Source organism: Balaenoptera acutorostrata, chromosome 15 (genome assembly GCF_949987535.1).
Source record: "Balaenoptera acutorostrata chromosome 15, mBalAcu1.1, whole genome shotgun sequence".
In the NCBI taxonomy this organism is placed as follows: domain Eukaryota; kingdom Metazoa; phylum Chordata; class Mammalia; order Artiodactyla; family Balaenopteridae; genus Balaenoptera; species Balaenoptera acutorostrata.
Genome location: NC_080078.1, coordinates 27,749,338 through 27,774,519, shown reverse-complemented (window position 1 = coordinate 27,774,519; position 25,182 = coordinate 27,749,338). Strand labels below are relative to the sequence as shown.

Below are 25,182 nucleotides of genomic sequence, written 5' to 3'. Positions count from 1 at the left end.
CTGGGAAAAAATTCAATGTTCTTCATCCTTTTTGTCTTTGTAAAAGCTATTCTCTATGCAGGCTCTTTGCCCAGCACTGAGATGTCCATTTCAGACTTACTCATTCTACAAAGCCCAGTTAGTTCAGGCTCTACTTTCTCTAAGGAGTCTTCCAAGTACCCCAACCAGAATAAACTACACTCTCTTCCACTGCACATCCTGGGTGCTTATATTAACATGCTTATCATGGAGTGTACTTTGAATTAGAGCCAGGTACATGACGTCACCTTTCTCCATTACATGTTGAGCTCTTGGAGATAAGAAGCCTTGTCTTTACTATTTTTAAATCCCCTTCCCTACAGTACTCAATACAGAGATGTACCATAATACATACTTGTTAATTAGTTAATTAAAAACAAAATGTAATAGTCTCTAGAGAAGAACTTCCCATCTTATTTTGGAAATAAGACATAAGAAACCATTTGAGAAAAATACAAGACTAAACATAATAAAAATAGCTATCATGTATTGAGAGGTTATTTAGTGCCAGGCACTGTACTAAGCATGTTTCACACACTGTCATTTAATCCTCGAAAAAACTCTATGAGAATATGTTACCTCTAGTTGCAGAAGAGCAAACTGAGATTTAGAAAGACAAATGATTTGTCTGAGGTCCCTGGTTCTGAAATGTAAATGCGCGTTGTCATTGCCTGGGGAGTTTTAAGAAATATTGATGCCTGGGTCCCACCCCCAAAGATTGTGATTTCATTGGTGTAGGGTGGGGCTTGTGTATCAGGATTTTTAAGCTCCCCAGGTAATTCTAACACGCAACCAGGGATGAGAACACTAGTTAAAAACACAACTAAGAGTAGAGTTGGGTCCGTCTGACTCCACGGCCTGGGTTTGAACCTCCAGTTTCATTGCCGGTAAGCAAAGGTAAGAGAATTTTACAGAGAGATGCATTAGAGTAGGCTGGCGGAGTGGAGGATGGGAGAGGGATTCGATTTTGACCACACTTAGATCTCGGTTTGGAATGCAGGTTCCCAGGGCTTTGAGAGCAGTTTTGTCACCTGGTCATTACACTGAATTTAGTCTACATGTCCTAAATATTTGACCAAGCCTGCCCAGGTAATCTCTTTTTATTTAGCATACAGCTAAATAAGCCATAGAAGTAATAATTGTTTTACCACAGATGAGGCACAATGCCTGTAACTGCCTGAACAACCTACATTTTTTCCATTTTTCATCAGTTGCCTATTTTATCTCCTAATTACGTGGCAGGCTGATCAAAAGCCTTCCAAAATTCTGCATGGGACCTTCCCTCCTGCAGAGGAGGTGTCTCGCCCAGGCTAATCCTCAACTCAGATAAACAGCAGAGCTAATGGAGCGTCAGGAGGGGTGGACGGGGCAGACAGGGCTTTGGCCTCTCCCCGATTTGCAAGGCGAGAAATAAATATCTTCTGTATCTGCACAGAGGCAGGACACCTCTCTTGCTCAACAAATGCCAGAAGAGGCAGAAAGAATAAGATTCAGAAATCACCCTCTACTTAAAAGCCGAGGGGAACAAGTTTTGGGGACTTGCTCATAGATCAAAGCCATATTGTTGGAGAAACCTCCTGCAAGGGCTAGAAAAAGGTGGGGGTGGGGGTCCTGGGTAATGGGAACAGAAGACTAGTCTGACCCCAGATGGACTAAAGATGTGCCACTGGGATGGGTGGAAGGATTAGAGGAAAGGAGAAAACACCATAACTGATGGAGTGCATCCATTCTTTCACTTAAGCCATAAAAACATGATGGGAACACACTCTGTGTGAGGTGCCAATATGACCCATAAAGCCGGTCTGGTCACTGCCCTCCTAGAGCTTACAGGGTAGTGGGGGAGAAGTAAATAAGTATTGTTGGTGTACTGGGTTGAATGGTGTCCCCAAGTATTCACACCCACCCAGAACCTCAGAATGTTTGGAAAGAGAGTCTTTGCAAATGTAATTAGTTAAGATGAGGTCATACTGGATTAGGGTGGGTCCTAAATCCAATAACTGGTATCTTTAGTAAGAAAAGAAGAGACACAGAGACACACAGAGGAAAAGCCATGTGAAGACGGAGACAGAGTTCTGGTGATGAGTCTACATGCCAAGAAATACACAGGACTGTCGGCAACCACAAGAAGCTCCTTCAGAGGCTCCAAGAGGAACCAACACTGCTGAGACCTTGATTTCAGATTTCTTGCCTCCTGAACTATGAGAGTATATATTTCTGTTATTTCAAGCCACCCAGTTGGTGGTGATTTGTTGCGGCAGTCCTGGAAACTAGGATAGCTGGATCACAAATTTGTACATTATACTCAGATTTCAAAGAAAATGCACCATTTATATTTCCTGAATTAACCTGATAATCCTCACAAATCCTTACCTCGAGTGGTCATGGGGAAAACCTGAAGTTAGTTTAATCAAGTTAACACAGTCCGATGCAATACTTCAAACAATCTCTTAAGGTAAGTTAGGTTCTCCCCAGTGTTTCCAATTTCCTTCCCTCCTCCTTACACTTATTCTCCATTGAGCCCTGGATGGGGATCAGGAGGCAGGAGAACAAGGCACTGTGGTGGCAGGGATGGAAGGGGCCTCAGATCCACCCACCCAGGCCCATCCACTGAACCCAGGCTCCTCTGGTCTCCATGGTGTTGTCCTTTGCTGTCCAGTTTCTGGGTACCCTGCTTGGCAGTGGACCACGTGGAAGCCCATGATAGGTAAACTTAAGATCTCTGCTCTCCCAACCCAGTCAGGGCCTGTGACGGGTCTCTCCCTGCTTCTGCACATCCCTGTGTGGTCGACCACTCCCTTTCATTCCCCAGGCCAGGTGGCCCACCCTGCAGCATCCTAGCATAAATCACTTTGCTTCTGGAGCAGCAACCCCTAAGGCAAGCTTTCTAGTCATTCTCAGCTAACATCCGGGTCCTTCAGTAATTCAGAAACAATTCTGGCTTTTTCCAGTCCCCACAGGAGCCAAGGGAGGCTTAAGATGCTGTCTCAGGCTAACTCTTCCCCTAACTACAGCATGCATCTGAGTTGGCTCTGAAGTAGCTACCCCATGTTAACATGGGGGACACCTTATAAATCTTTCTCCTCTCAGATCCCAAATAGGAAGCAGAAAAAGAAAAAAATCCTCTTCTGCTTTCATCTCCCCCTCAATCTATCTAGCTGGTTTCCCCTGCCTGTACTGCAGCCCAATGAGGTTGATAAAGATACATGTATTTCACCACCTGCTTCATTGAGCTGCTAACTTGTTTCTTCCCACGCCATCTGAAGCAGCAGGAATGGGCCTTCAGCTACTTCTTCATCTTTCACAACGATGTTCCCTATTCTGCACTCTTCTCTTCCCCGAGGTGGCATCTTTCTTCCTTCTTATTCTAAAGCTGTGTTGGAAGGAAACCGACTCACAGACAGAGAACAGACTTGTGATTGCCAAGGGGGAGGGGATATGGGGGAGGGAAGGATTGGGGGTTTGAAATTAGCAGTTGCAAACTATTACATATAGAATGGATAAACGACAAGATCCTACTGTATAGCACGGGAAATTATATTCAACATCCTGTGATAAACCATAAAGGAAAAGAAAAAGAAAAAGAATGTATATATATATACATGTAGAACTGAATCACTTTGCTGTAGAGCAGAAATTACCACAACATTGTAAATCAAATATACTTAAATAAATTTAAAAAGATAAAACTGTATTGGAAGAACATGATTTACCACAAAAAGGAGAAAAGTATCTCCTTAAATCTTTCAAAATATTACCCTTGTTATGAGTAAACAGATATGCAAGTAAAACATTTGATGAATATTAAGAATAAAATAAATGGTAGAGAACAAACGTATGGACACCAAGGGGGGAAAACTGCGGTGGGGTGGGGATGGTGGTGTGCTGAATTGGGCAATTGGGATTGACATGTATACAGTGATGTGTATAAAATTGATGACTGATTAAAAAAAAAAAAGAAAAGAATGAAATAAATGGAGTACAGGTGGCAAAACATAATCAAAGATTTCTTAAAATAGTTAACACATTTAGGGCATAGTAAGCCCTCAAAATGTTTTTTAAATTGTTGTGCTTGTAGCTTTAGTTGTAGCATTGTTAGGGGCAATGACACAATTAGCTGTGGTAATTGACAAGACGTCACATGATGGATAAGCCTGGTCACAACTCAGCTGGCAATGGGTATGTGGCTTGATTGGTGTTGACCTCAAGCAGTATTTCCAAACGTGAATGTCACTGTCGAAATTCATACCACGTCTTCAAAATTTGCACCAAGTACCAAGACTTCATAAATTTTATCTCTGTAACCACAGTTTTTGTTTCTATTAGCTACAGCATCCACTCATGAAAATGTTGCAACTTCAAAAATATTAACATCTCATTTGTCTGGGTCACTGACCTACCATCCAAACTAAGGAAGAACCATAAAATTCAGGACCACGGGAGCCATGGCAATGGCCACATCAGCAAGAACCAGAAGCACTGGGGAAGCGGGGGTCATGCTAGGGGCAGGCATCACCACACGATCAACTTAGGCAAACACTACCTAGGTTACTGTGACAAGGTTCGTATGAAGCATAACCACTTAAAGAGGAACCAGAACTTCTGCCCCACTGTCAACCTCACTAAATTATGGACCTTGGTCAGTGAGCAGACATGGGTAAATGCTACCAAAACCAAGACTGGAGACACCCCCATCACGGATGTGATACGATCATGCTACTAAAATGTTCTGGAGAAGAGAAGCTCCTAAAGCTGCCTGTCATCATGAAGGTCAAATTCTTCAGCAGAAGAGCCAGGGAGAAGATTAAGGGCAGGAAGAGGGGTCTGATATCCTGGTGGCTTGAAGCCACATGAATTTCATTAAATGCTAAAAACTGCTTTAAAAAATTAACAGCACAAAAAGTTGGCTGTCATTCAATGTCCTCCCTGTCACCCCTTAGTCTGTGGAAGGATATCTCTGCACGAGCACTGCCTTCCAGCTCTCGGCTCTCACACTACAGGTTCCACTGGAGAGAAAGGGGAACTTTCCCAGCCACTGATTTCTCAGCAGTCAGGAGCAGCTTCCGGGTTGGGTGTTGAGGGCACTCTGCACAAATTGTTCCATATCTGATAGTTATGTTATGGGTCGGAAATCTCCAGCATCTTCTTAACTTTTCTCTACCTGCATGCACAGCAATGTGAGCTCCCTTCCCCCCTCCAATCTTCTTCCCTGCTTGCCAACTTGGAAAAATCCTTTGTCATCTTCAAAATTATTCTGACATTGTCTCTCCCATAAAGTATCCCGATTCTCCCAAGGAAAATTAGTCTATTCGTTCTCTCCCCAAACACGATCCTTTGTGTGCATTACCATGAGTGCCATATAATGTCTTATATCACTTGTATTTATTTACATGATTGTTTACTTTCTCAAGGGAGCAAATTATGTCTATTCAACTTTGTCAATTTAGTGAGGGATGCTCCGCCCTGATTTCACATTGAAATCACCTGAGGAGCTTTGAAAAATGCGGATGCCTGGGAGAATCCCCAGAGGTTCCGGTTTAATTAGTCTGGGGTTTGGCATTAGATTGTATTTCTTTTTATTAAATTGTTTTTGAGTGCCAAGGGGAACTCTAATGCACAGCCAAGGTTGAGAGCCGTTGCCCTTGTACCCAGGACAGGGCTTGGTATACTATACTCTGTCATTTAACTGTTTCATGTTCCTTATGTTTAATGCTCTTAACCTTTAGCAGATTTTCCCCTACAACTGTTGTTAAGATGAGTCACCAAAATATCACTCCTCCCTGAAAAACTAAACAAACCTTTGAGATAGAAGTCTCCATCTATCAGTGCTCTCCTCCTAGGGAGGCTCAGAAAAAAACACTCAAGAAATAACTCGCTCTGAAGGAGGGAGGCTGGCTGTTGACTTCATCATTTTTGCATGAAGCCCACACCTACCCTGGGAGATGCTCTGTGGCCCAGAAACAGAACTCTGGAATAACAACAACAAATCTGACAGAAGCACCCATAATGTTTGAATCTGCCGACTTCTCTCCTCCCGCAGCCTTGGAATCCAAAGCCTGTTCAAACTGCTTTCCAATAATTCCATATAAGATGAGGGCAATATTATCAAGAGGGCTGCACAGCCATCTGTGCAAGATTTTCCCATTTTTTTCTGTTTCGACTTGGAGGAGAGTTCCCATTGTGGGGCTCAGATGCAAAGACAGAAAGAGGCTTTTGCACTAGGTAGACGATGGTGTGAGCTGGGAGCCGCATGTTTCTGAGGTTACACAGAAGGAAAAGAAGCTTGAACAGTTCTCATCGTAATGATATGTTCCGAGCTTCCCTCACTGGCCCTTCCCTCAGTGGTTTGATCATCTGAAGACAATTGGGGGATGCTCTGATATTAATGATGTTGACCCCATTTGCTTCCTGGACCATAAATGAGGAGCCCCATTCCTCTCCTTTGTACCTAGCTTAACCTGGAGGCCAGCCATCCTTCTACATGGTGCTGAGTTACACATATTCTAATAGGCAGGCCAGGGTTAGACTTAATGAAAGCAGACAGATTTTGATTCTTCCCCTTTATTATTTTGAAAGCCGTATTAACCCGGGCAAGGCTGACCTTATGAAAGCTTCAGTGAGAGCCTGCCCACGTGGGGTGAAGTCATCCCTTGTGTGATGCTGATAACCCATCATTCAAAATGCATCCTTTGAAACTGAGAGCAGCTAGTGTAGTGACAGACATCTGTCCCATCCCCATTGTAAAAAATCACACCAACCTTCAAGGACCAATGTAGAGTCCAAGAAGCTGGAGGCACATGATGCAATTCGTCACCTGGCATATCATAAAATCTAACTCTCTTTTATTTCTGATGGACAACTTTGCCAGATGAAGTAGAGAGAGAAAAGGTTGGTTCTAGACAAAGAGGATACACTCTCAGATATGAGGTAGAGCGAGGAGACTGGGAATGAACGCTAGCATGTGGGCATCGGGCATTCTATTGAGCACAAAGGGGGACAGACTTGCCATTTTAAAGATGCAAGACCTAAACAGACAATACAAAGAATTAATAATGATTATACTTAGCATGTGGCAAGCATTTTCTATGGGTCTGGAATTGTTCTAAGAGTTTTACATGCATTGTGTCCTACGGTCCTCATCAGTACTACAATTATTATCACCCTTATTTTACAGATGGGGAAACCGAGGCTCAGAAAAGTGATGAATTTTCCAAAGTCACACAGCCAAGAAATAGTAAAGCAGGGATGTGATTCCAAATAATTTGATTCTCCAAGAAGTGCTGTTGACTTTTATGATATACTGCCTCATGATCAGGGAACTGGATATGCATTCTTTTTTTGGAGGGTGTGGAATCTTAGCATCCAGGGGACGGTTTGAAGTACTAGGTGCTGGGAAGGCCAGGTAGGGTTCACCAGACACAAGCCCCATGCATTTTCCTTGGGCTGCCCTGATTTCTTGGACTAGATTCCACCACCAACTCTGACCACAATTTGATATCCATTTCAGATATCATGAATATGGCTATGGGCAGCTTGGAGGATTTCCTTGCCCACTGGCCATTAATCTGTGAGCATTGGCAAATGGAAATCATGCTACTCAGTCAACCAGAGGCCAAAGTAACCTGCCAAAGTAACCTGCAAGAGACTTTTGGTCTCTTAAGTATACACCATTGGACTAACCACCATGCTCATCAAGCCAAGGTCAATCGGTCTGGTGCAGGCTTTCTCAGCCTCAGCACTGTTGACATCTTAGGATGGAAAAATCTTTGCTGTCGGAGGCTGTCCTGTGTAGGATGTTTAGCAGCAACCCAGGCCTCTACTCACCAGATGTCTGCAGCACCCTCTGCCCCAGGTGGGATAACCAAAAATGTCTCCAGATATGGCTAAATATCTCCTACGGGGATAAAATTACCCCCAGTTGAGAACCACAGGATAGTTCCTAAACTTTAGTGTGCCTCAGAATCACCCTATGGGTTTGATAAAACAGAGATTTCTGGGCCCCATCCTCAGAGCTTCTGACCCAACAGTCTTCGAGTGGGTCTAAGAATTTGCACAAATTCCAGGTAGATGCTTCTGCTATTGGCCCAGAAACCACCCTTAGAGAACCACTGAATTGGTCCATTCCATTATGTGTCCAGAGCCATGCGTGTCATTAATCCTGAGTGTGGATGGCTCTGCGAAGACCTTCCTCACCTGCTAGAACAACAAAGGTTTTGGCTTAGACATTAACTCTCAGTAGAAGAGCAAGGTCATGGAAAGAAGCCTGGAATTAGATTCAGAAGACATGAATTTGAGAGCATTAAAAAAAACCTGGATGAGTTATTTAAACTCTCAAAGCCCCAATTTCCTAATCCATAAAAATAAAGCCAAAAAAAGTGACAACCAACTTACTCTGGATTACTGGTGACAATGAAATAACCCACTGTACCCCAAACTTTGATCATCCTCAAAATACATCACAATGTCTTACCATATCTACCACAACCTGAAATGAACACTTCTCTTTAAATGAACTCACTAAAAGGGGAAGGAAAAAAACCTTAATCATCTACTTTATCATAAGAAGTAATATCTGTGAAATCAGTTTTCCCTTGATAATTATGTTTTCCCAAATAGGCTTTAAGATAACTATTAAAAATCTCTGTGTACCACTTAAAATCATCTTTTACACCTCCTATGGTTCATGTTATCACACTTTGGGGAAGAGTAAGGTATTTGTGAGGGAGCTTTATAGGTTGCAAGTGTTGTCAGATTCAAGGTGCTATTATCAATTTTGTCTAGGCAGGGCAGTTGTTTTAACTGTCTGGAAAGGGAGCAAAGGTTGAGACCAGGAGCCCTTCCCTGATGTGAGCTAATGCAGCTAGTGTACATTCTCCTTCTGCTCTTAAAATTTGGCTGTATATCAGGAAAGGCCACTTGAACCTGTTCTCCCATCCCCTTCAGTCTCTTTCTAATATGCCCTAATGCCGTTCCAAATCGGAGATAATGAATTAAAAGGGCAGAGCAAACTGGAGCCAGTAGGAATGAACTTGACACTAGCAAGATCCACCTGAGCTTCAGTATTTCTCTTGTGATTACCAAAAACAGGTCTCACTCCAGAAGAGACCCATCAATGGCTTCAGCACAGCACCTCCTGGAGAGGACATCACTTCAGAGCCTGGCCCATGTCTGCCTGGAGCAAAAGACACCTTCCCTGCCCGCCTATGATCATGTCGCTTTTGGTTTTAACATCTTCTTGGAATAGGCTCAGGTCATCAGGTAATTGCTTCTCGCTATAAACCAGTAGCTCTCCCTTCTGTGTGTATTAGACTCACCTCAGAAGCTCTTTGGAAAATTAATGTATGTGCCCCACCCCAGACCATTTGAATCAGAATCCCTGGAGGTGGGACTCAGCATCAGAATTTTTTAAACACATTTGTTTTAAAAATCCATATGTGCATCTATGGTCAAGAACATGGTTTTAAGTGAAGGAGAAAAAAAAAATCTTTACACATTTTGAGTCTACCTGTAACCAAAGGACTTCTGCCTTAGAGATAAGCATGCACCAATTTCGATTCTAAGAAGAATGCCATGGCCTTTTAGCCATGTCTCCTTGAGCTTATGCACTGATGTTTTCTCCTCTCCAAATGGCAATTTATTCTGTTTTCCACCTCAAGACTCAAAGGAGGGAATAAAAACCTTCTGCACTTTTGGTGCAGCTACTATGGAGAACAGTATGGAGGTTCCTTAAAAAACTAAAAATAGAACTACCATATGATGCAGCAATCCCACTCCTGGACATATATCTGGAAAAGATGAAAACTCTAATTTGAAAAGATACATGTACCCCCAGTGTTCATAGCAGCGCTATTCACAATAGCCAAGACATGGAAGCAACCCAAGTGTCCACTGACAGATGAATGGATAAAGAAGATGTGGTATATATATATATATATATATATATATATATATATATATATATATATATACAGTGGAATACTACTTCAGCCATAAAAAAGAATGAAATAATGCCATTTGCAGCAACATGGATGGACCTAGAGATTATCATACTAGGTGAAGTAAGCCAGACAGAGAAAGACAAATATCTTATGATATCACTTATATGTGGAATCTAAAAAATATGACACAAATGAAGTTATTTACAAAACAGAAACAGACTCACAGACATAGAAAACAACTTATGGTTACCAAAGGGGAAAGGGAGGAGGGGTAACATTAGGAATTTGGGATTAACACATACACACTACTATATATAAAATAAATAAACAAGGACCTACTGTCAAGCACAAGGAACTATATTCAATATCTTGTAATAACGTATAAAGGAAAAGAATCTGAAAAAGAATATATATATATATTTTTAAAAACAAACAAAAAAACTTTCTGCATTATTGAGCATTTATATCAACTGACACTGTTCTACATGCTTTATACATAAATCACTGGATTGTCTTAATGACGTAGTACAGTTGCAATATTTATTATAAAGGATACCTATCAGATTGTCTATCTAATAAAACCACAACTTCTGGGATCGCCCCCTTACGTTTTTCTGAAACCACCTCCTGTTCCCTCCATCCACGAAGTTCCAAGGGAAGCTGCCAGTTTGGCCCAACGTTACTCCCAGCCTTTAGACACGGATGATTGGGCTAGTGTTGGATACAAGCCTTAGCCAGGACAATTAATCCCTTCCCTGAGAACACAGAATGTGGAAGAGATTGAAATGGATTGAGAAATAGAAAAAAAAAAATGGAAAAACAAAGGTCTTCTGCATGAATAATCTAGTCACATGTAAACTAGAGGTGCCTGCAGTCTTTTTTTTTTTTTTTTAAATTTGTGGGAAGTAAAGGAAGCTAGTGTAAGTGAACAAAAATGAAGCAAACACGCAGAAGCTCACATAATGGAGGGAAAGTCTACATAGCATTCAAGGCCTTGATTATTTCCATTTGCTCCTGGGACTCAGACCTGCTTTTGGGCTCTGTGAGGTACCAGTATTCTTAAAATAAATCCCTCTATTTGTTTAAGCTAATCTGAGTAGGTTTCTGCTAGTTGCAAGCAAAATAAATTAATATGACTATGCCTAAGATACAGAGGAGGGGTGCAAGGAAGTATAAGACTTGGGCAGATTCCCTATAGGAATTTACAACCTGGGAAACACAACAGAAAAAATCGAAGATCTGGAGTCAGACACAGCTCAGCTCCAAACCCTCACTCACCAGCTGTGATACCTTGGGTGGTTATTTTACCTCTGTGAACCACAGTTTCTTCACCCTCATACAGGATACCAATGTTTGACGTGGATGTTGTGAAAATTAAATAGTAGTATACTGCCTTGTACTTTGCTGGGGCCTCAACTAACCAGAATTCCTTTCCCTGTCTTAGAACTAGAAGGGATTTTAGGGAACAAAGGGGAGAAACTGCTGAGACATGAGTATGACCTGGGTTTCATGGAATCATAGTGCCCTTAGCTCTCCCCTTGCTCCTGGTTGAGGGAGAAGAGGAGGTAAGCCAGCATGGAACCCAAGGAAGCTGTTTCCACACTCCTGATCCCATGCAGCCCAGAGGGCATCAGAGCAGCCAGTTACTATGTTTTATCCTAAAAGTTCTCAGTGAAAGCAGGTGGAAAGAGGAGGTCACAGAAGTTGGAGTGCAAAAAAAGAGAAAAAGTTCACGGCTATATGTGCTTTGAAGTCTTATTCTAAAATAAAAATTAGATTAAAAAACCTGGGTCTTTGAATTGAAAGTCGTCAGAATCCTCATTAAAAGTTTGACTTTTTCCCATACGAATCCCAAATAATAGAGGAATATGAGAATGACATTTGATTATTTTGGGGTCATAGAAGAAGTTTAGGCTTTTGAGCCAGAGAGACCTGGGTTCAAATTTTGATTTTTTGGCTTAGATCTATAGCCTGCAACAAGCCACATAACCTGTTTTAACCTCAGTTTACCATCCTCATCCCATTAAATGGAACTAAAATGCCTAATTTATTGGGTTGATTAAAGGAATTAAATAAGATTCTTGTATAGTGTCTCCACAGTGTCCAGCACATGGTATGTGCTCAATCAATAAAAATTGTCACATCTCCAAAGCCCATAAAGTTTTTAAAAAATTGCATTGAAGTATAGTTGATTTAAAATGTTGTGTTAATTTCTTCTGTACAGCAAAGTGACTCTGTATGTATGTATGTGTGTGTGTGTGTGTATATATAAATAAATATATATATATATAATATGTATAAAATATATATTCTTTTTCATGTTCTTTTCCGTGATGGTTTGTCACAGAATATTGAATATAGTTCCCTGTGCTATACAGTATGACCTTGCTGTTTATCCATCCTATATATAATAGTTTGCCTCTGCTAATTCCATTCCATTCCCATTCCTTCCCTCCCCTATCCCCTCTCCCCCATGGCAACCACAAATCTGTTCTCTATATCTGTGAGTCTCTTTTTGTTTCATAGATATGGTGACTTGTATTGTAGATTCCGCATATAAATGATATCATATGGTATTTGTCTTTCTCTGTCTGACTTACTTCGCTTAGTATGATAATCTCTAGGTCCATCCATGTTGCTGCAAATGGCATTATCTCATTCTTTTTATGGCTGAGTAATATTCCATTGTATATATGTACCACATCTTCTTTATCCATTCATCTGTTGATGGACATTTGGGTTGCTTCCATGTCTTGGCTAGCGTAAATAGTGCTGCTGTGAACATAGCAAACCCCATAAAGTTTCAATGTGGCCCTAAAGAACATGAATTTTAGGATCAGACACAGTTGGGTTTGAGTTCCACTTTTAAACTGATGACTGTGTAAAATTACTAAACCTTTCAGAGCCTCAGTTTCCTTCTCTATTAAAAAGGAATAACAGGGCTTCCCTGGTGGTGCAGTGGTTAAGAATCCGCCTGCCAATGCAGGGGACATGGGTTTGAGCTCTGGTCCAGGAAGATCCCACATGCCGCGGAGCAACTAAGCCTGTGCACCACAACTACTGAGCCTGCACTCTAGAGCCTGTGCTCTAGAGCCTGCGAGCCACAACTACTGAGCCCACATGCCACAACTACTGAAGCCTGTGCACCTAGAGCCCGTGCTCCACAGCAAGAGAAGCCACCACAATGAGAAGCCCACGCACGGCAACAAAGAGTAGCCCCCGCTCACCGCAACTAGAGAAAGACCACGCACAGCAACGAAGACCCAACACAGCCAAAAATAATTAATTTTTAAAAAAAAGGAATAACAACACCTACCTACAGTGAACCCTGATTTTGACCACCCAGATCTATTTCCTTTTCCTCCTAAAGGAGTATGATTTTTTTTCAGGTACCATGATTTTTCCAGGTGTCCATATACTTCTGGAAGGCGGATCTCACCCTCAGCTCCCAGGGCGACCTGATTGGTCTGGAGGAAATATTCTCTCAATTGATTTGGAATAAGCATATGACACAGTTCTGGTAATGAGACAAGAGCAGGAGATTACTGGGGACTTTTCAGAAAAGTTCCGTCTTTCCAAGAGTCTCTTTCATTTCTAGATGTTGTCTGGTCCAGAGGTGATGCCTGGAGCTTCTTTAACCATCTTGAGACAAGCCTATGGGTGAAACTAACACTGAGGAAAACAGAGAAGGGTAAAAAGAGCCTGGATCCGTGCATCTCTGTTGATCCTCCGAATCAGCCTACTTTGAAACCTGTCTTACCTCTGAGTTTCCTGTTTACAGGCAGTAATAAGTGACTTATCATTGAAACCAGCTGGATGTACAATTTCTGTTACTTGCATCCGAAAGTATCCTGACTGATGAGTGCTCACTGAGATACCACATGCAAATCACTAGTCACAGTCAACCCTGGCACCCCAGTAGAGGCACAACAGTTAGCTCTTATCACTGATGTCATCATAATCATTATCACTATTACTAGCTGACAATAATAAAAACAACAGCGGCAACTATAAAAATAACAGCAAACACTGCTTATGTGCCAGGCACCATTTTAAGTGTTTAACATACTTAAATTATTTAATCTGCACAACGACCCTATGAGAGAGAGGCATAATTACAAGAGTTTTACAGATGGAGAAAATGAGGTTCAGAGAGATTAAGTAATTTCCCTAAGGTCACACAGCTGGTAGGTGATAGAGGCAATATTTAATACCCAGGCAGCCAAGCACTAGAATTTATGATACAGAGGAAAGGAAGACCACAAGGAAATGTGATTCGATCTCCTGATTTGGCCTCCCTTCTTCCTTCCAGCTTCTAAGCAAAGTCAAGGCCGATGAATAGGGTCCATTGGGAGGGACCACCTTGAAGTGGAAAGGGGACTGATTTGGGAGGCAGGGATTTATGTGTGGCCTCAAGTAAGATAACAATGTGACTCCATTGCCTACTTGTTAAAGGGACAGAGGAGGGTTGTCCACCTTATGGGATTGCTGGGGGACTAGGTAGAATGCTTCCCATTCATTGTGGGGCTCAAAGCCTAAATGAGAGCTATTAAAGATCAGCTCTCATGGCATCAGAGTATTTGTCTGCCTTTCTCCCATTTGCCAGTTGCCTGCTCTGTTTCATTTAATGATGACATGAAGAGGGAAAAAAAACTTAAGGAGATGGTCTGAATGCCAACCAAACCATCAGTTACCACTTTAATTTAAATCCCTTTCTCTGCTCTCCTCACTAAGAAGTCTGATGCTAATTTCCTCCCAGGACTTCATTTCATAACCAAGGCCTATCTGACTCATTATCTCCCTGTCAACATCAAGAGAATGAAAACCAGCTGTCTAGTACCAACTTGTCCCTGCTCGGAATAGAATCTGGGAGGGAGGAGAAGTCAAGGGTGAATTCCCTGTATGGGTCATTAACTCTGAGAACAATATCCAAGGATTCTCGGCCAAGGCCAGCCCCAGACAAGGCTACAAACGCCAGTAACCTTCTGAATAACCTCAGGGGAAGACCTTTGAAGGAGGAAGCTACAGGGTCAGGGCAGAAGAGCTCACGCATGGCAGAACTGATTATAGCATGGGGTTCAGATTTGTGAATCATACCAAACCAGAACACAGGTTCCAGAATCAGGAAGACATGGGCTTGAACCTCAGCTGCCCTGTGACCTTGAGCAGGTTCCCTAATCTTGCTGAGCCTCAGTTTTCTTGCCTGGGCAAAGGAGTAATACTATATATACAGGCATGGCTCAGAGATATTGTGGGTTTTGTTCCAGGCCACCACAATAAAGGGAATATGGCAATAAAGTGAGTCATGCAAATTATTTGGTTTCCTAGTGCATATAAAAGTTATGTTTACATTGTGCTGTAGTCTATTAAGTGTGCAATACGTTATGTCTTTAAAAAACAGTGTACATACCTTAATTTAAAAATACATTATTGCTAAAAAACACCAACAATCATCTTGAACCTTCAGTGAATCATAGTAGAATATCAAAGATCACTGACCACAGATCGCCATAATGAATATAATAATGAAAAAGTTTGAAATATTGAAAGAATTACCAAAATGTGACACAGAAACACAAAGTGGGCAAATGCTGTTGGAAAAATGGCACTGATAGACTTACTTGGTACAGCTGACTTACAATATTATATTAGTTTCAGGTGTACAACACAGTGATTCAATATTTTATAGATTGTATTGCATTTAAAGCTGTTATAAAATATTGGCTATATTCCCTGTGCAGTACAATATTTCCTGTATCTTGTTTATTTTATACATAGCAGTTTGTACCTCTTAATCCCCTATTCCTATCTTGCCCCCCCCACCCCTCTTCCCACTGATAACCACTAGTTTGTTCTTTTTACCTGTGATTCTGTTTCCGTTCTACTTATTTGTGAAACGCACAATATCTGTGAAGCACAATAAAGTGAAGCACAAGAAAATGAGGTATTCCTATATAGAGATGCTAACCAAGTCATGACTATCCCCTGAGAGCAATAATTTTTTTCCTACGTGCGAAAAGGTAGGAAAGCATCCTTCTTACTTCAACATGGCTGCTTCCCAGCCATTTCTTTTCCTTCTTGCTTCCAAAATTTCAGCTCATTTGAAGTTCACACCAAGCCTTCACCATCCACAGCCCCTTCTTTGCACAGTCTTGGGCCGACTTCACAGCCACACACTCTCATTCATGGAAGATTCTAGCACCTGGACCACTGTCTTCCTGTCCACCATTATTCCTGTCATCCTTCCTTGTGGCTCCAATATCCATGTGAATTACCCAATTATCCATCCAAGAACCCAGCTTCTCGGGTCCTTGACCACCCTACCTCTGCAAATATGTTCTTTTGTCTCATCTCAGCCACACATTTGCATGATTACACCCTAGGACTTTGACAGCACCAGGTCTAAGACCTCAAACTTCAGTATTCCACCCTCTTATCTTTCCACCTCATACCTTGCAGCACTCTCTAATCCAATTACTCTTCTCCACCATTAAGGTCTCTAACCCATGGTCCCCAATCACTACCTCACTAATGATCATCTCTTGTCCACTCTTACTTTTTTCTTCATACAGTTTACGCTCATGGTCAAACACTAACCCATATCACTTGGGGACACCATTAACTTTTTTACTTCCCCTTCACTCTATTTTGTTTCCCCATCCAAGTCAAGCCCAGGTTAAACCCAGTGCTTCACCGCTTCTGTGCCTGCAGCCCAACAGCTCAACATGGTTGGAGAAAAACACCCAGCTGACTGACCTCACTTTCCCCTTATGACCATAGCCCTACAAGAAAATCTTACGGTGTCTCCCTGGAAAGTTTCCCTGTCTGTTTTTCCAGGATGACTATTCAAAGTCTTCTTCCCCAACCTCCAGTGCCTCTTCTCCCATCCTTGGAAAACTGATGACATTTTTCTTATTTCACTCAAAACAAGAAGCATTCAAAAGGATTCCTTCATCATCCCACCACCACCACCAAATTTACAAGCATCTGTACAGACTGATTCTGACTTCCCTGTTGTGCTGGATGGACTGTCAACCCCTCCCCTGTGACTCTTTCCTCTTCAAAGGCTTTACTGCTTCAATCGTCTCTTCTTTCTCCTGCATCAGTTCTCCCCTCTTTGTGGATCATTCCCATAAGCACACAGACAAGCTATGGTAACTCTCTTTTTTTTTTTTTTTTTAAACTTTTGGGTTTATTTTATTTATTTATTTATTTATTTTTGGCTGTGTTGGGTCTTCGTTTCTGTGCGAGGGCTTTCTCTAGTTGTGGCAAGTGGGGGCCACTCTTCATCATGGTGCGCGGACCTCTCACCATCGCGGCCTCTCTTGTTGCGGAGCACAGGCTCCAGACGCGCAGGCTCAGCAATTGTGGCTCACGGGCCTAGTTGCTCCGAGGCATGTGGGATCTTCCCAGACCAGGGCTCGAACCCGTGTCCCCTGCATGGGCAGGCAGATTCTCAACCACTGCACCACCAGGGAAGCCCCGTAACTCTCATTTTTTAAAGAACACTTACCTTAATACTACATTTCCTTCCATCCAGCATCCCATTTTTCTTTTCAACTTATTGCAGACTACCCCACATTCCAGGCTTATTGTGACTATATCCATATGAGTCTTATTTACACCATTTCATTTATGCCAATAACATCTATGTTGCCAAAATTAATAGTTAACCCTCAGCGCTCTTTTTACAAGAATTCTCAGCAATCTTTGATACATCTGGCACTCTTTCTTCTTAAAAATATAAAACAAATGAATGAATATAACAAAACAGAAACAGATACAGAGAACAAACTAGTGGTTACCAGTGGGACAAGAGTTGCCGGGAGGGGCAAGATAGGGGAAGGGGATTAAGAGATATAAACTACGAGAAATAAAATAAATAAGATACAAAGATTTAATGCACAGCACAGGCAATATAACCAATATTTTATAATAACTTCAAATGGAGTATAATCTATAAAAATATCAAATCAGTGTTGTACACCTGAAACTAATATAACATTATAAATCAACTATACTTCAATTTAAAAAAAAACACTGTCTGCACCTGAATTTGGGGATACCATCCTCTTCTTCACTGAAAGCTTCTCTTCATTCAGTCTCTTTTTCTGGATCGTCCTCATATACCATCTTCTCGATGCTGAAATGATCCAAGCCTCAATACTTAGGCCTCATCTTTCCTCGCCTCCCCTCTCCTCTCCTCTGCTCTCCTGTATCTAAACTCTTTCCCTAGATGGTTACACCCTTTCTTATTTAGCACCTGCATGTTGATAATCCCAGAATTAATATTGCTAGCCAATCTTTCCACAGTACTGTACTCTTCACTCAACCCTCCAATTGCTGATTCAAAACCTTCATGTAGACATTGAATGAGCATCTTCAATACCTTAGGTCAAAACAGAACTTATGACTTCTCAGAGAAAACCTACTCTATATCCAAAAATGTATGTTTAATCTAATCATTCATCACTACCTTCATCATAACTCTTAGTATAAGACAGAGCTCAAAAAGCCCTTGGGCCAAACCCAACCCACCATCTGTTTTTGTAAATAACATTTTATTGGAAAGCAGCCACCTCATTCATTTGTATATTGTCTGTGGCTGCTTTCATGCTGCAATGGCAGAACTGAGTGGTTGTTACAGAAACCATTTGGTCCACAAAATCTAAAATTTTTACAATTGGCCCATTACAGAAAAAGTTTGCTGACTGCTGGCCTAAGTCATCATTGTTTCATACCCATGTGACTGCCATGGTCTCCTACATGGTAGTCTTCTATTATTTTCCCTCTTCTTCACCCAGAAGTCAGAATGATGTTCTTAAATACAAATCATATCTTGTCACTCTCCTAATTAAAAACTCTAATTATTCAATCATATTTTGCAATAAAAGCCACACTGTGTCATGACCTACATGATCAGGACCTACCTTCCTCTCTAACTTTATTTCCTGCAACTTTTTTTTCTTACTCACCAAACTCCAGTCATACAGCCTTTTTACTGTTCCTCAAATAAGCCAAGCATTTCACTTTTCAGGGTCTTTGCACTTGTTTTGCCATCTGCCTAAAACACTTTCCACCCATCTATTCCTATGGCTCTTTCTTTTCATTTCTCAGGTCTCTGCTCCAGTATCATCTCCTTTGCTGTAAGAATGTCATTTTCCATTTGACAGGATTGTGTCTCTCTCATTCACTACCATGTCCTCTGTGCCCTGCATATTGTAGACTCTTAATATATAATTGTTGAGGGTATAAATGAATGAGTCCTAACACAGAGATAAGCAGAACGGACTGTGGGAGCACAAAGCAAAGGTGCCTAGCACTAAGGGATGGTTAAGAAAGCTGGAAAAGTGGAGGCGGAAGGAGGTTTTTTCAGAAAGGGGACAAATACGTCCAAAGACAGGAACTATAAGAGAAGGTGGCACACTTAGAAGCACAAGTAGAGGTGCATATAGAGTATACTGTACCATAGATCAGTACATATAGATCACGATGGAGGGGGGGGTGAGGCAAAATAGACATAGGGCAGATGATAAAAAACTTTGAATGTCAAGCTAAGATGTTTAAACATGTCTGAGAAGTTGTTGAAGACTAAGTTGAATTGTGGCATGATTGGAAATGCTGGTTTCTAACACTAGTGTTGTCCTACTGCACATTCCAAATTCTCTCCCCTGTACTATGAAGTTTTATTTTGTTTTTAATTAATTAATTAATTAATTTTTGGCTGAGTTGGGTCTTTGTTGCTGCGTGCGGGCTTTCTCTAGTTGTGGCGAGGGGGGCTGCTCTTCCTTGTGGTGCATGGGCTCCTCATTGTGGTGGCTTCTCTTGTTGCAGAGCACGGGCTCTAGGTGTGTGGGCTTCAGTAGTTGTGGCACACAGGCTCAGTAGTTGTGGCGCACAGACTTAGTTCCTCCGCGGCATGTGGGATCTTCCTGGACCAGGGCTTGAACCCATGTCCCCTGCATCAGCAGGCAGATTCTTAACCACTGCGCCACCAGGGACTTTCCTATGAAGTTTTTATAAATAGTTCCTCCAGATTTTCAGTATCAAGAGTGTTAATTTGGTGTCTGGTTCTAGAGTCAAGCTTCAAAATTTTCCTAATCTCTCATGCATCAATCTCATTCCTGGAATTCCATAATAAGGTAATTACTTAAGATTATGGAAAAGCTCTATACACAAAAATATTCATTGCAGTATTATTTATGATAGGAAAAAAATAGAATAAACTAAATATTTTACAGAGACAAAATTAAGAAAATATAGTATACCTACTTATTGTAGTATTATGAGTTATCAAAATAATATTTGTCTAAGGACAGAAAAAGAGATCAGTGGTTATCAGGGTCTAGGAGTGGGGAGAAAGGATGATTTAAAAGGTTTATGAGGAAATTTTTGGTGACAGTGGGGCTGTTCTATGTCTTGATTATGGTGGTGGTACACGTGTGTCAAAATTCAGAGACTTATGCACTAAAATGGGTAAACTTTACCATGTGAAAACTATAACTCAAAAATCCTGAAGAAAGGTTTAAAACTATATTTTTCTTATTTTGAATGCCATGGAGAAATTACATATGCAATGTGAAACAATATCAAGTAACACAGAAACTATGCAGAGAAAAAAATACTGGAAGAAACCATGTCAAAATACTAACAGTAGACTTTGGTGGTGGGAGAGCAAATGTTTTCTACTACTTTTCTTCTTTCCTGTGCTTCATTCTGGTGTTGAAACAACTAAAGTTTGCTTTAAACATATGTTAGATTATGGAAGTTTCTCTCAATTGTCTTTGACTTTAGGGTCCTTCCAGCAGCACACACTACTTTGCTTGATAATCTACTGGAGAGGAAACAGAGATCAGCACCATGGACAGCTCCTGGGCCTTTATTAGCGCGGCTTTAGCATGGGCTTGGAATGGGATTCTCTAACAGCTGCTCCCTCCCATGGCCCCATGGCAATTCCTCAGGTCAGGAGACACAGCTTTTCTCTCAGAAGGCTCTGTGATTCAATGTCCTCTGCTAGCAAAACCCACACATCAGTCCCTGCCTCCCTCTCCGGGCTTTTGTGAACAAACGTGAGACACACTCAGAATACTTGGTGACCATAAGAGAAAAACTGTGTTATTATCTAGACTCTTGAAGTAGACAATCTCTTCAAAACCATTTCATAAATCACATCCTGGAATCTGTCAGAAAACACATATTGCAAACGACAATAACAATTGTGTCCTTTAGAAAATGGATTTTAAACTTCCATCTAAGTCCGTCAGAACGTTTTTCCCAAATGCAATGTATGTTTTTGCCTTCTCATCTAAACGGTTATGATGGACTGAAGTGGTGGTGAGGGGACAACATTCTAATGAGGACAAGTAGAGAAACCAAGAGACAAAATGGAAAAGCTATAATAAATTATAGATTTTGATAAATTACCCCACACTGTAGAGTTTCAATTACAGAAACACACAGTTTACACAAGTAATTACTGAAGAAATTACCACAGAAGCAATCCATTCATTGAATTATAAGGCATCAATTCTGTCCCCTGATTGCATCTTCAGTTCCAAGGATGGCAATCACAGCTTCACACAAAACTTTAATAACACAATCTTTTTTGGATTAAAAAAATGCCTTTGGATGTAAAATGTGTACAGGGATGATAAGAAAAGGCTGTTGATTCATATTGAGGAAGAAAATGGCTTCAATGAGTTAACTGCAAGCCAGAACTTTGACAGTTGGAAGTTGATCACTCAAGGAGCCTGCTCTGAATGTGAGTTCTAATGCTCTCTGAGGGTCTTTGACATTATCTCGGGGGTCAAGAGAGATGACCCATGGAGGATAATACCCAGCAACCAACATATCCTGTTGATGTTGGAGTGTCATATACTATGAGAGCTGGATGGATCTTTAAGAGTTTTTAGTCTAACTTTCAGCCCAATGCTTACGTCCTTTCCTCAACTCAATGCCCATTTCTATACAAACATACATGTATACACACATGTTAAACCCCTTATAGAAGACACTCAACGTCCCCTCATTGTTCCTTCACTCTTTTTATTTTTTAAATTAATTTTCCTTGGAGTAGAGTTGATTTACAATGTTGTGTTAGTTTCTGCTGTACAGCAAAGTAAATCAGTTATACATATACATACATTCACTCTTTTTTAGATTCTTTTCCCATATAGGTCATTACAGAGTATTGAGTAGAGTTCCTTGTGCTATACAGTAGGTTCTTATTAGTTATCTATTTTATATATAGTAGTATGTATATGTCAATCCCAATCTCCCAATTTATCCCTCCTTCCACCCTTTCCCCCTTGGTAACTACAAGTTTGTTTTCTACATCTGTGACTCTATTTTTGTTTTATAAATCATTTGTACCAGTTTTTTTTAGATTCCACATATAAGCAATATCATATGATATTTGTCTTTCTCTGTTTGACTTACTTCACTCAGTATGACAATCTTCAGGTCCATCCATGTCGCTGCAAATGGCATTATTTCATTCTTTTTTATGGCTGAGTAATATTCCATTGTATATATGTACCACATCTTCTTTATCCATTCCTCTGTTGATGGACATTTAGGTTGCTTCCATGTCCTGGCTATTGTACATAGTTCTGCAGTTAACATTGGGGTACATGTATCATGTAACTTTTTTTTTTTTTTGGCTGCGTTGGGTCTTCTTTGAGGTATGTGGGCTTCTTATTGCGGTGGCTTCTCTTGTTGCAGATCATGGGCTCTAGGGCGCATGTGCTTCAGTAGTTGTGGCTCATGGGCTCTAGGGCTCATGCTCAGTAGTTGTGGGGCATGGGCTTAGTTGCTCCATGGCATGTGGGATCTTCCTGGACCAGGGATCGAACCCATGTCCCCTGCAATGGCAGGCGGACTCTTAATCACTGCACCACCAGGGAAGTCCCTGGGGTACATATATCTTTTTTAATTATGGTTTTCTCCAGCTATATGTCCAGGAGTGGGATTGCCTTCACTCTTTTTAAAGTTATTTTTAATCAACTTTATTGAAGTTGTAACTTACAGGCAGTAATATGCAATCATTTAAATTAAGTTTGATGAGTTTGGATACATACATCAGAGTCGCCATCATTATATTCAACCTATAGAATATATCCATCACCCCAGAAGTTTCCTTCATAACTCTTTCAAGTCAATACCTCTCCCACCCAACCCCAGAAGCAGTCACTTTTTGTTTTCTGTCACTATAGTTTAGCTTTACTTTATCTAAATTTTCATGTGAATGAAATCATACACTATGTCCTCTTTTGTGTCTGTCTTCTTTCTGTCAGCATAATGCTTTTGAGATTCATCTATGTTGTTGCAGATAATAATTGTTTGATCCTTTTATTGCTGAGGAGTATTCTATTGTATGGACGTGTCACAGTTTGTTTATGCATTCTCTGTTGATGGACATTTGGGTAGTTTCCAGTTTGGGTCTTCAGGAACAAACAGCATCTCCTTCGCAAGGTTGTTAAGAACTGAACCACCACCTAATTCAACTACCATTGATTGGAAGGGGGGACTGGTCAAGAGAGTGAGGATGATTCTTGGGAACTCATATTGGTGAGCGAGTCACTCAGAAAAGATGGTGGACTCACAGAATGAAGGACAAGAAAGTATCCAACGTGAAATGTAGAATTTTCAGGTTATGGGGAATAGTGGATTGAAAAATGTCCCCCCACCAAATTCATGTCCACTTGGAACCTCAGAATAGGGCTTTACTTGGAAATAGAGTCTTTGCAAATGTAATTAAGGTAAGGACTGGGATGAGATCATATGGATTGGGGTCAACTCTAAATATGAGTATCCCTATAAGAGATAAAAAAGGACTCAGAGAACACAGTGAGGAAAGTCATATGAAGTCAGAGGCAGAGGTTGGAATGATGCATCCACAGACGAAGGAATGCCTGGGGCCACCAGAAGCTGGAAGAGTCAAGGAAGGATTCACCTCTAGAGACTTCAGAGGGAATATCGTCTTGCCAACATTTTGATTTCAGACTTTGGGCTTCCAGAACCACAAGAGAACAGATTCTGTTGTTTTAATCCATGAAGTTTGTGGTAACTTGTGATAGCAGCCCTGGGAAACTCTTACATGAGGTGATTGCGCAGGAACAAGGGATGAACTTTCACAACCATCCTGCCATTTAATCATCACCAAGCACCTACAAGATAGATAACATCCCTATTGTACAGGTGAGGAAACTCTCAGAGAGGGCAAGTAACTCACCAAAGATCACACAGCTCCTAGCTGGCAAAGCAGATATTTGATCTCAGGCAGTCTTTCCACTGCCTCTGAGCCCAAACCGAGATGAAGTGTGCTTATGCTTCTTCCTGCTCCATCCGTTCTCTTCTCCTTAGAATGATGGTTTTCAAAGACACTAATCATAAGATTTCCTGATGCTTTGAGAATGAAACACAAATGCTTTCCCACAGCCTAGGGTGCCCAACATCAGAGGTCTGCAAACTGGGGTCCTTAGGTCAAACAAAGCCAGCCTAACATTTGTTTTTGTCAAGACGGTTTTTTGGGGGAACACAACCCATTCATTTTTGTATCGTTTATGGCTGATCGTTCTGTAAATGGAAGAATTGAGCAATTACAACAGAAACCATATAGTTTGCAAACCCTGAACTATTTGCCATGTGGCCCTTTCCTGGGAAGAGTTTGCTGGTCCCTGCCTGACATCACCTGACTCTTGTCTCTGGCTCACCCCTGCAACTTCCAGCTTTCCTGCCCTGCCACAGACACCCAGGCCTCCACAGAGCTCCTTCCCACCCCAGGCCAATGTCCTTCCTTTCTCTCGTCACAGGCCTGACTCTTCATCACAGGGCTCTTACCTCAAATGCCTCTGACAGACCAACACACTGTTTTATTTTCTTCATAATACTTATGACTTGGGAAATTCTACATTTATTCCTTTACTTAAACCATTTACTCATTCAGCAAACACTTATGGAGTGTCTACTACATGCAAGGCAATTGGTATAGGCCAGTGGATAAGTCAGAAATGATTCTGGTCATTTTAGAGCTCACATTCTAGTTGGGGGAAACAAAAAATAATCACATTGATACACACACACGGAATCATTTTATTTAGTGAGAAGGGCTATGAAGACAGCACTGGTTGGGGAGTATTTTAGACAGAATACATGGAGCTGAGAGCTGAATGACAAGAAGGAGTGAACCATGTGAAGTCTAGAACATTCTAAAAAAATGGGAACAGCA

The 25,182-nt window shown here is 41.2% G+C and overlaps 1 pseudogene; it reads left to right on the top strand.

The window, feature by feature from the left end:
• Nucleotides 1-4,417: 4,417 nt before the first annotated feature.
• LOC103018052 (60S ribosomal protein L27a-like) lies at nt 4,418-4,869 on the top strand (annotated as a pseudogene).
• Nucleotides 4,870-25,182: the final 20,313 nt, after the last annotated feature.